This window comes from Corythoichthys intestinalis, chromosome 2, assembly GCF_030265065.1.
Source record: "Corythoichthys intestinalis isolate RoL2023-P3 chromosome 2, ASM3026506v1, whole genome shotgun sequence".
NCBI lineage: Eukaryota > Metazoa > Chordata > Actinopteri > Syngnathiformes > Syngnathidae > Corythoichthys > Corythoichthys intestinalis.
Window position 1 is genome coordinate 72,269,438 of NC_080396.1, and position 12,659 is coordinate 72,282,096.

Below are 12,659 nucleotides of genomic sequence, written 5' to 3' on the forward strand. Positions count from 1 at the left end.
AAGATACACAACGCCATCTTATCACAGAAGCCCAAGCCGTCATGAGCAAGATTGATGCACCCACTCTTGCAATCAGTTCTCCCGGGCACTCCAGGACAAAGAGCAGGGCGCTCTGTCCTAAAACAAGTAACATCTGAGAACACCCTTGCCCAACCAGGATAACAAGATGATAGCGCGGACGCCTTGAACATCAAGACCTGCGTCGGTCGCCGTGGCAACCACGTTCCAGCCACGAAGGATGACGCACGAACCTGACCTGCCACAGAGGGATGATCCCAAGACAACATCCAGCCACGCCTTCTGCCCGGCCCCCTCCACCGCAGCTTTCAAAAAGAACTGAACATTTAGATAACAACTGTCGCTTCTCAGGAACATTCCTATGTAGCCTTGTTTTGCCGACTCTGGATCCAGTAGGGTCTCTCGGTCGTCTGATTTTTGCCTTGTTTTTGACTAGGGTTGTTCCGATCATGTTTTTTCGCTCCCGATCCAATCCCGATCGTTTTAGTTTGAGTATCTGCCGATCCCGATATTTCCCGATCCGATTGCTTTTTTTCTGCTCCCGATTCAATTCCAATCATTCCCGATAATTTTTGCCGATCATATACATTTTGGCAATGCATTAAAAAAAAAAAAGAATAAAACTCGGACGAATATATACATTCAACATACAGTACATGAGTACTGTATTTGTTTATTATGACAATAAATCCTCAAGATGGCATTTACATTATTAACATTCTTTCTGTGAGAGGGATCCACTGATAGAAAGACTTGTGACTTTGTATATTTTGACTAAATATTGCCATCAAGTGTATTTGTTGAGCTTTCAGTAAATGATACTGAAGGCCATGCCCAAATGCATGGTGGGAAGCGGAACCATGACAAGTGGAACCATGACTGTGCGTAGTGCTAACAATTCATATATCTTCTCAGCGATCAGATATAACATAAGGTGTGAAGAAGAGGAATTGCTACCTTGCTTCCCCACATTGCTTCCCATGATATTTCTAATCATAGGGAGAGGGATTGTAAGGCTTTAGCCAATTAAAATAAGGCCCCAAAGGCTGCAGAACTTCACTCTACTCATTTTACGCTGCCTTTTAGCTCTCTATATAAGCAAAACGGCGCCATTACAGATAGAGTGCGACAATGCGTGAGTGGGTCGTGCAGCGCATGCATTAGTTGCGTTAAATATTTTAACGTGATACATTTTTTAAAAAATTAATGACTGCCGTTATTGGTATAAATTTGATAACCCTACCCTAAGCCTAAACTAAAGACTCTGGATAAGTGCAACATATTATGTCTGTAACGTTAAATACAATTAGAAAACGATTTAATTAAAATATATATATATATATATATATTAAAAAAAGGCATGGCCGATATTTTTTTGCCGATTCTGATACTTTGAAAATGACGTGATCGGATCCGATCGATCGGCATCCCGATCGATCGGGACATCTCTATTTTTGACCATTGTCGACGAATAAATTGTCAACCTTTTTTCGGTGAGCCTTCTTCAAACTTTTGGAACATGGAATCAGTGCAAAGGGTTAACACCGGAGTGAACGCGCGAAATCTTGGCCCCCACCGGTTGACTTGCGGGAGCGGTGCCAGCGCAACACTCTTTCGTTCGGCTGGCGCTGTTTCCACAGCTTGGCAGGGGGGTGGGGAATTCTTTCAGTAGTAATCAATTTTTTAAAAAAAATTTTTTTTCATTTGCAAATGGTGTGAACCAGCGATTTTTCATGTTTGAAGTGTCTCCTATTAACCGCAAGTTTGAATTTTGGGGAAGACTGCCAATGTTTTATAGCAGGCTAAAGTAGGTTGTCTTTTTCCCCATTAGCCTCAATGTAGCAATGCTAACGTTTACAGTGTTTAATATAGATGTGTTTCCTTATTTTGTATGTCTGAACTTTAATTCTACGGCATACTGATGACCAATAAACATCTGTAAAAGGAACTGTTGTCTTATATTCAATGACAAAAAAAGCAGCCGTGAAAATCACTGTCCTCATTTTTATCTACCGTGCGATAAATGGACTCACTGTATATCGCGACAGGCTTACCAACTTCAGGAAAACGTGGTTAGTTAGTTAGATGGACCTACGATCTGTCTCCTGTCGTCTTCTAAAATTACAACTGGGTGACGGCGCTTTAGGTGTTCATTCACGGCCGACGTGCAGCCAAGCTTGGCATTAAAGAGACATGACACGACAGTGTACCCTCCTTTGTTTCGTTGAAATAAGTCAATGTTTTGGCAACACTGGTGCGCTTTTTTGGCTTTCACCGCTTGCATACCAAGCGTCCGGCATTAGAAAAAATCTCATGGTGTCCTGAAAAAAAGCGACCCAACCAGGCCATTGACACTAATTTTTGGTTTGAAATATAAAGGCAACATCAAAGGCATGCAAATTCCGACAAAATAGGCCCAGCTGTTAATGGGTTAATTTTGATGCTAAGCTTTTTCGTTTTTTTCACCACCTGTACTAACCTTCTTGGGACCCATGTTGATTTCTTTCACAAGAAAATCCGCTGTGCGTCCGTTTTGCCGGAAAGCAATGAATCATATTTATTATTATTATTGTCTTAAATAATGTTGCTGTTATCTCAAGTGTAATAATTGGTTTGTCTACTTTTTGTTTTGTTTTGTTTTGTTTGTTTGTTTATTTTTTTATTTTCTCATGTCCAAAATAAAACATTCTCATTCTCATTCTCTAATTGCGACGTCGTCCTAAATCATCGTATTTCAAGCATGTTGTCGAATGTCGAGACAAATGACGAGTCAAATTTTACGTCGGATGTCAAACGGATCGTATATCAAGGTACCACTGTATCGGTATCGGTGCAACACTAAGATAAATGTGGAAACTTCCATTTGCAGTGCGTAAGAGCCAGATACTTTCATTTTTAGCATCACTAAGTATAGGAACAAAATCATGTTAGCAACAAGTAGCCGTTCGCTTCCCCTGTTGTCATGGTAACGAGAGCCATACTCTGCAATTGGATGACACCGACCAGCTACCCCCAAAATTAGCGACAGGTTTTCGTTTTGCCGCCACAGACGAAGATACACGTCCAAAATGTAGGTCATTTGTGGAGATTTTGTTCAATACTAGCAGCTGCCTAGCTAAGAACATGCGCCCACGCCAACAAAGATGCACCCGCTAATGGACTGTTATTCAAGACATGTATCACAGCACGTCACCCGCCCGCGACCACACACGGAGGAGAGCGCCGCATTGCTTACAGACACACACTAATGGGATTTCTCTGCACAGATCTATCACTGAGCAAAGAGTCCTCAGTGACAGCGACAGTACGAATCCGACGGGCAGCGGAGAACAGACAACTTTTTCGGCCATTTTTATCACATCAGCCGTGAAATTTCTCATGAAAGGGCTAATTTTTTGGGTCCCGGATTATTGACAAGTTAATGCTGTGTATCATACTAAATTTTTTAACATGATATCGATACACCAAAAAAATATTTTTTTAAGTTTAAATATACAAACTTTTTGCTTAAAATAAGTCTGTTAAGCTTATTTTCAGCTAGCTATTTTTCTTATTACAAGAAACCTGCGTAAAATTTACTTGAAAAGCTGTCAGATAAATTCACTTACTTCTAGTAGATATACTCTGAAAACAAGGTTTTTTTTGGAGGGGGGGGTTGTGGTTTTTTTGCAGCACATATGTATTGGTTCAGAAGATACAGCGTTTGATTCAAACCTTTGTTAACAAAAACTAAAACATTTTGAAAACTAGAATAGATGTCTGGATTTTGTTAGGAAATTTAAATTGCAATATTTGAAGTTTTGAACTCAAATTATATTAACATATACAAGAAATATAAACTTGTTAATCATCTCTTAAGTATCCAGGAATGCAAAAAATTTAATGAATAAAATAAACATTGTCTTAATACCACTCAAAATAGTCTGTCTAAATAAATGAAATATAACACAAAAAATCTTCTTAGTCAGGGAATAACAAAAATAGATAAAAATGTAGCCTTCTATCAGGGAAAACACTACTGCTTTTGTCCACAAGCACAGTCAAACTCAACAAAAAATGAAAGCTCCTTTGGGCTGGTTTAAGAGCACATAAGCAAAATAAAAATGAAAACTGGGGAGAAGGGAGTAAACCTTGCTACACAAAATTTCTTACAGCTGAGCAGAGTTCACTATATTTCTCACAGTTTAAATAACGTTAACATTGTAGAAAACACATACTGAAGGACACTTCTCCTATAGCTTCCTACTCCGTTAGCAAGCTAACTCAGTTTAATGTAATGGTAATGCTAAACTGTGATGCAGGTCGGCAAAATTAGTGCTGCGTTTTCACAACAATTACGTTTTACATTACTTACAGGGGGCTACTGGCCCAAAGCAAACTTCTAATATCCCTCCCATATAACGTAATTCTGTACTGAGAGTAGTGTGTGTGTGTGTTGAAGTCATCAGCCATTCAAATGTGCATTTGAGGAAAAAAAAACATGGAATGGCACATTCAGCAAGTAAAAAAGGGGTAAATGTAAGTCTGAAAATAATGAAAATAATTGACTTAATAATGGTAGGGTCAATTATATCGTTACAACATATGGAAAGACAATCTTAATGACCTATATAACTGAACACATTATCAAATATAAATAAGGTTGCTTAAAAGTTGGTGGGGACAATTTGAGCCTCCTGAAAAGTTGGTAGTGTTTTGTCCCTAATGTCCCTATGCAAACTTACGCCCTTACTTACATATATTTAAAATTTACTGTATTTATTTTCTACATCATTTATTTAATATAGTTTATTTGCAGCCTATGCAGACATTTTTCAGATAATCATACATGAATCATAGTTGAGGTAAAACGTTCATTTTTTTGTTGAGTAGTGTTTTACCTTTAAGGAAGGCTTTTTTATACACTGACTAAGTTTTTTCAGTTATATTTATTTACTTAAAGAGATCATGTTGATTGATCTTTAAGACAAATGTTTATTATTGCATTGATCATTTAGCCTATTAATTAATTAGGTTCATATTCATGAGAAATTTAGCTCTGACCCCAGTTCTCCCAATCTGTTTGGTTTTATTAATGTCCCGGCTCCAGCAAAACGTGCACATGCAGGTTATGCTGTTATATCGGCTCTACCAATGTTGAGACCAAACCTACACCCTTTCTCTAAATTAACAAGGAAATGACCCGGAAATGCCCTAAAATGAACAGAAAATGATCTAAAATGTACAGGAAGTAAACAGAAAATATTCAATTCCTATACTTCATTAAAAAAATTAGTTAATTGCATTTTTGGTTTTAATTCTTTTTCTTTTTTAAAAAACTATTTTCATTTTCTAAAATGTGAACAACGGCAAACACTAACAAATTTGCACTTTGGAATTATTTTTCTATTTTTATTTTTCATATTTTTTATTTATACAATTATTTTTAGGCTATTCATTTTTGGGGCATTTTTAATTTCTTAATTTAGCTTTTGAATTTTCTTTCGATTATTTCAAATTTTTAAATGTATTTTGTTAGTTAATCAAGAACAATAAAAACAGAAAATACCATGTTTTTTTTTAATGTTTCAATTGAAATGTTTTTGGTACTTATTTTTCAGTTATTAATCATTTTTTAAAAAAAATCTATTTGCATTTTTTCGACCCCTTGGTGCCTATAGTTGTGAAATACTGTTGTCATATTCCTACTCAAAACTAATGCTAATATTTTTTTTTTAAACCAAAGATGTCTGTTGTCACTAATTTTCATCATGCATAAAATGATTTATTTTTTTTATTTTTTTCATTTTAGTTTATTTATAATTATGACAATTATCATTTATTACATTATGCATTTTAATTGACTGTCTTAACTTGATCTAGCATCTATGCTACTTAAAAAAACAAGTAAAAGATAAAAAAAATTTAGAAAATGCATTTTTATTAATTTAATAATTATAATATATATATAATAATAATTTTAAAATAAAATAAAAAAGACAGAAAAAAAACTAAAATTATTCTCAGATTTCTGTAGTCCTCAATCCTTCATTCAGGCCAACAGAAATTTTATTTAATTTATTAATTTAAATAAAATTAAATAAAAACATGAAGTCGATGAACATGATTTTCCTTATGTGACACGGCGGGGCGGACCCCGGGCCACAGATTTGACAACGGGAGGTCAGATGCTTTTGCTTGACAATGCTCTCTTTATAGCCATTGTATGTCTCTTAAGCCAACATACTGTATATTGTGTGCACTTCTACAACCCTTTTGACCTCTTATCAGTTTATTCTCCAATTCAAGCTAATTTGTCATTGATGCATTAAACTCCATCTTTAATTTGATTGTCCGCAAATGTTTCTCAGTTGCTGCGTGAGCTCTGCTGCTTTCTCTTAGCCCTGCAGGTGCATCTGGTCGTGGGCAGGGATGAGCCGTACCCACGGGGTTCGCCAATTGCAAATAAACGGCATAATCGGACGTGATGGATGACTGGAGCCTTCCGCCGATGACTCGACCCCAGCGCCGACACTGCAACAAGGTTACAGAAGAGTGGGAGGGAACAAAAATGATTTGCTTCTGGTTTGGCTAGCTTGGTGTTATGCTAGCATTGATAGCAATATACTCTGTACATGTGGTTTATTCTGACATATTTATCAGATGTTTCAAAAGAAGATTTTCAACTCGTCATTGAGAACATTTTCGATAATACGTAAATAGAATTATTTTATGTTATGCTTATGTTGTGTTGTTATGATATGCTATGCTATAGCCTACTATGCTATGTTTTATGTCGTATTATGTTTAATGTTGTGTTATGTTTAATGTTGTGTTTTATGTTGTGTTATGTTTTATGTTGTGTTATACTATGCTATGCTATACTATGCTATGTTTTATTATGTGTTATGTTTTATGTTGTGTTATGCTATGCTATGCTATACTATTCTATGTTTTATGTTGTGTTTAATGTTGTGTTATGTTGTGTGGTGTTGTGTTTTATGTTGTGTTATGTGGTGCGGTGTGGTTTTAAATGGACCGGTAATGTCCCAAAGCATCAGAAAGGTGACCCAAAATCAACGGAGTAAATGTTCCAAAATCAAAAGGAAGTGATCAGTGAGCAGGGAGTGACCAATAATGCCCTAAAATCACCTGGATATGATCCAAAATGTTCAGGAAATGACCAGGGAATGCCCCCAAAGCATCAGAAAGTGACCCAAATTAGAACAGTGACCTGAAAGCAACAGAATGTGAGACCCCAAAATCGACAGGAAGTGACCAATGAATGGGAAGTGACCCAGAAATACCCTTAAATCAACCAGAAATGATACTAAATGTACAGGAAAAGACCCAGGAATGCCCTGAAATGTACCGTAAATGAGCCAAAATAACAGGAATTGACCCAAAATGTACACATACATGTATTGATCTGGGAGTGCCCCAAAATCACTAGAAAATGACCAAACATAAAAAGAAAGTGACCCAAAATCAACAGGAAGTGACCCAAAACGTAAAGGAAACGGCCCGGGAATGCCCCAATGCATCAGAAAGTGACTCAAAATAAACAGGAAGTGAGGCATAATGAGCCAGAAATGCCCTAAAATGTTCTGTTAATGACCCAAAATCAACAGGAAATGATCAAAGAGGACAGAAGATGAGTCGTAAATGTCCCAAAATCAACAGGAAGTGACGAATAAACCGGACGTGACATTTTTTTTTTCCTTCAGGCATGACAAATCCAACAACATACAGCATTTATATGTGTTTACAATTAATTCAACCCGAAAAGAAAAGGGCAGACGGGAAAAGCCGAAGCTTATTGAGACCCGCCCCCAGCATACCATAGAACGCAGAAAATATCGTGACATCCAGATCCAACAGGAAGTGACCCCGAAGTACCTTAAACATAGACTCCACCATCAGTTGACAAGACAGCTCCCACTGACATTGTGCCACGCGTTCCTGTAGGGGGCCGACACAGGCAAAGCTGAGTTGGCTTTCACTGTGATAAACACAAACGCACGCTGCGCTTTAACGCCGGATTTAGGTAGAAATACGATGAGGCATCCAAGCAGGCAGGAGTGTCTCAATAGTGATTTTGTTGGGGATTCAAGAAAATTATTATAATAAACAGCACCGTGCATGCACTTTGAAAAGTTGTGAAAAAAATCGATGGATAAAATTAGTGTAACTGGCTTGAAATATTTACGTAAAATGAATGATAGATGCATGTTTTTTGCTTTCAACCCAGAATCTAGACTGTTTCACGTTCATATCTATACAAATTCCGCTATTTAAGCATTTATTTATGAGAATTTTCAACTTAAAAAGCTCTTTGTTTCGTGACGGCCGGCATGTTGGATTAAACAATATCGTAACTTTTGCTTGAAATATTTACGTAAAATGAACGATAACTGCCTGTTTTTGCTTTTAACCAATAATCTAGACTGTTTAAGTCCATATCTATAGAAATGATGGGATTTAAGCATTTATTTTCAATAATTTTATACTTTAAAAGCCCTTTTTTTATGGTGATGGCCGCAATGTTTGATTTTGTATCCCTACACAATAGCGGAATTCAGCCATAATAAGTTGTGTTTGTATATAGAAAAATGCAAATTTTGCTTTTGTTGTTGTTGTAAAATTATGATGATTCTGAATGCTTTCCTAAGTTTCTGATGTGAAAATTGAGTGATTTATTAGCTGTTGAAAACTTGCACTAAATTAAAAAACTTCCTCATAAAAACTTATGTGATATGTTAAATATTGCCATTGATCCTGCATATATAGGTGATTATCTCTGCATATGGTGAATTTTTTGTGCATCTAGGGTAAAATTTGAGAATTTTATAGCCATTTTAAATTTAGTTATACTATAATTGGGATTTTATTAGGGAACAAATTTGAATTTTTTTTATGTCGCTGCTCATGGAGACATATATATATATATATATATATATATATATATATATATATATATATATATATATATATATATATATATATATATGCCTAAGGGAGGTGCTAATTTTGGTTTTAGGTCGCTAGCGGCTTTGGTTTTGAAAATATTACAATTTTCAGTTTTTCAAAATAGGCGCCCTACGGATCGGTCCTGAGCCCCGTGTCCTGTCAATTGATAGTGAATTCTATGCCTTAAATTAACAAGGAAGTGGCACAAAATTAACTCATATTCTGCCATCGACAACAATAGACATCCAATTTATCAAAACTAGGAGGACGGGCCATGAATCATCTTTCAGTGCCATTGCCAATTCCCTCTACTTTAATTCTCCGAATTGGACGTCTACCACCGTCAATGGCAGCTAATGTGTTACCTATCAAGAGTTGTGCAACAAAGTCAAATTTACCTTGTGACAACAACTTTCTGGTGACCTGTTGTAGTGCAAAATCAAATAAAAATAAATATCATATCTGGATATTATATTTCAGTAATGATATTTTTGATATTTTTCCAAACTTTTGACAATCCCAGAGCAACAAAGTTACAAAACAGTGGTAGTCAACAAAATGCTTGACAGCTTTCTTCTGCTTTGGCTAACTTGATGCTATGCTAACATGGCTGTTTTACTGAGTAAATGTATTCTATTCTGACATTTCGCTGCAAATATTTGTCAAATGCTTAAAAAAAAAAAAAACATGGAACTGCAGATCTGGCTTTTGTCAAAAGGCAGATAACTCTTTTATATCAATAGGTGGCACTGTGGGGCCAAAGTCACCACTGAGGGGAGGAAGCAAATCATTTGTCCAGCTGACTAAGTGCAATATTGGCAAAGATATAGAATTTTATGGCGATTCCTGAGACTCCCTTATTCCTGCTTTTTTCATTTTTGCAAGTCAGAGGCGACTGGTCTTAAGTGGTAAGACTTCATAATTGATCAATTTGTTACCTGCCATATTGATGGAACAAGATGGCTGCAGTGAATAAAAACATACTTTCATCTGTTAGATTGGACCTTATGTTAAAAATTGATCAGTTTGTGCATTTTTTTTTCACTGGTAGCTTTTCAGAGTAGCTCAGAAGTAATTGTAACCAATTAGTTACCAAAAAGAGTGGTAGAAGAACAAAAGTTGCTCTAAAAATGAATAGTTTTTTACATCAGCCACACCAAATTTTTGGCATTGTACAACTTACAAGACTTAAACCAGGGGCGTCACCAGGTTTTAAGAACAGGGGAGGCTTAGCCCCTAGGAGTTACACAGTAATTGTTTGTTCCCAAATATTTGTAAATCGCACAGATTACATTTTGCTGTACTATCAAACCCTGAAAAATATGACTAATTAGTTGCATTTAAGTAATGTCTCGGTCAGGTTAAATTGCCTTAAACACACATGCACACAAACATATATCAAAACATTATACATACATACTTAAGGGAATAGACCCTACCCACCGACGTCACAAAATCACGTGCTCGCTGTATGGTTCCGCCCCCTTGTCCGTCATTTTGTGTCTGTATTATCAATGGTCTCAATTGATGGAACAATTTATAATGCATTTCATGGAAGACCCGGTGCTTTCGGATGCCATAAACTCACTTGATGCGTTGCATAAAAGGCGTTATGTGGAAAAGTTTCAGTTTATCCATTCGCCAGATCCATATTTGATGCCTAAATCGATGTTTTTCAACCCGCTGTCTCCGCCGTATTTGCCTGACATCTGCTAGCTACCCTGATATGTACAACTATCTTGTCCACACAAAATCAGCCTATTCTCACGAAAGTTTGAAAAACTTTAAGAGCTTGGAGGCTTATAAATACTTCATTGCTGGTTGGGTGAAACAGGTCCTCGTCCACGAAAATTCGGCAGGAATCTATCTTGTGCTTGGAAAGGTGAGTTACGAAATTTTCAATTCAAAATCTTTTGTTATTGCTAACATCCACTGTCAAGTCTAATGTATTTCATGTCGTTTGTCAATGGAGTTAGGGCTTTTAATGTTTATATGGTTTAGCGACAGCACCCTCACTACATACATACGTGTATGTTGTCGGCGATTAGCCTAGTAATGATCTTAATTGTGGTTGTCAGCCCAAAACCCTCTAAATATATATTAAATGCATCTTACCAGATATAAAATGACTACTACATAATCTGTGGTAATCGTTTGGAGCCCAGTTTTCTCGTCGAATTGCAGCAGCCCATCTCGCTCTCTTCTCTCCGGGTCTCTCGGAATCCGGTAGAACTTCAAGTCTCTCCGTCTTCTCCGTCTATCTTCTCTGTTATTGCAACCGACCGCCACACACGCCTTCACCATTTTGATTATTAATGTTAACGAGCAGAAAAACACGTCGTAAAGAGGAGGAATGTACGTAGCCGTAACAGGTAAACATGATGTGTTGACGGACAATTGGGCGGCACCAGTCAGGAGGAAGGAGTTGTGACGTCACGTGGGTAGGGTCTATAGTATATTTTCTCATATTTACTGTTTGTATTACTCTAACACACTTGATATAATCAATCAGGGAAGTGTAGCTTTTCTCATATTTACTATTTGACTGACTGTATTACTCTAACACACCCAATATAGAATAAATAGCACTTATACCATAGTTTAAGAAAACCAAGCAGAATATATTTGATATTATGAACAGTTGGACTTGAAATGATTAGAATTTGCAGCGCCAAGACAACGGGCAGATAACGGCAGAGCAGCTACAGGATGCCTTCTGACCACGGGAGCCCAACGTGCGCGTCATGCAGCTGACTGAGCAAGATTGACGCTGACAAGCAGGTGATAGGCAAGACAAGCCCATGTCTGCACCACCAAATCCCGCAATCAACTCTTCTGGACAGTCCAGAACAAATGGCGGGACATATTTTCTTGCCACAAGGAACATCTTATTCGGAGGAACCCGTGATGGAGAAGTGAACACTGCACTGATGGAAAAATCCTTAACTCTTGTTGCCCTGACAACAGTAACCCCTGAATTCTCCTGTCCAACAGACAATAATCCTAAACAATGCCCAAACACACCCGTTTTCCGGACCACAGCCCGCCTCACCAGTGCCTTTAAAAGACTGAATGTTCAACTAATCTTTGTCATTTTTCTTGGGAATCTTTTGTTGACTTCTGATATGGTGACCCTGGATCCAGGTCGCCTCCTCGCCTGGGTCTTTCGGTGCTGTATGATTGCTGCCGACTTGGAAATATTGTCAACTTGTGTTTCGAAGCCTTTTTCCAGCTTTTAAAATGGAGTCAGTACAAGGGGTTAAAACTCGGGCTGTCAAACGATTAAAATTTTTAATTGAGTCAGTCACAGCTTAAAAATGAATCGTAATTAATCGCAGTTCAAACCATCTCTAAAATATGCATTATTTTTCTGTAAATTATTGTTGGAATGGAAAGATAAGACACAAGACGGACATAAACATTCAACATACTGTACATAAATACTGTATTTGTTTAATATAACAATAAATCCCCAAGATGGCGTTAACATTATTAACATTCTTTCTGTTAAAGGGATCCACGGATAGAAAGTCTTGTAGTTCTTAAAAGATAAATTTGAGTACAAGTTATAGTAATTTTATATTAAAACCCCTCTTAATGTAATTTTAATAACAATTGTAAAATTTTCAATCAAAAAATAAACTAGTAGCTCGCCATTGTTGACGTCGCCGAGTGGTGACGTCACATCGGGC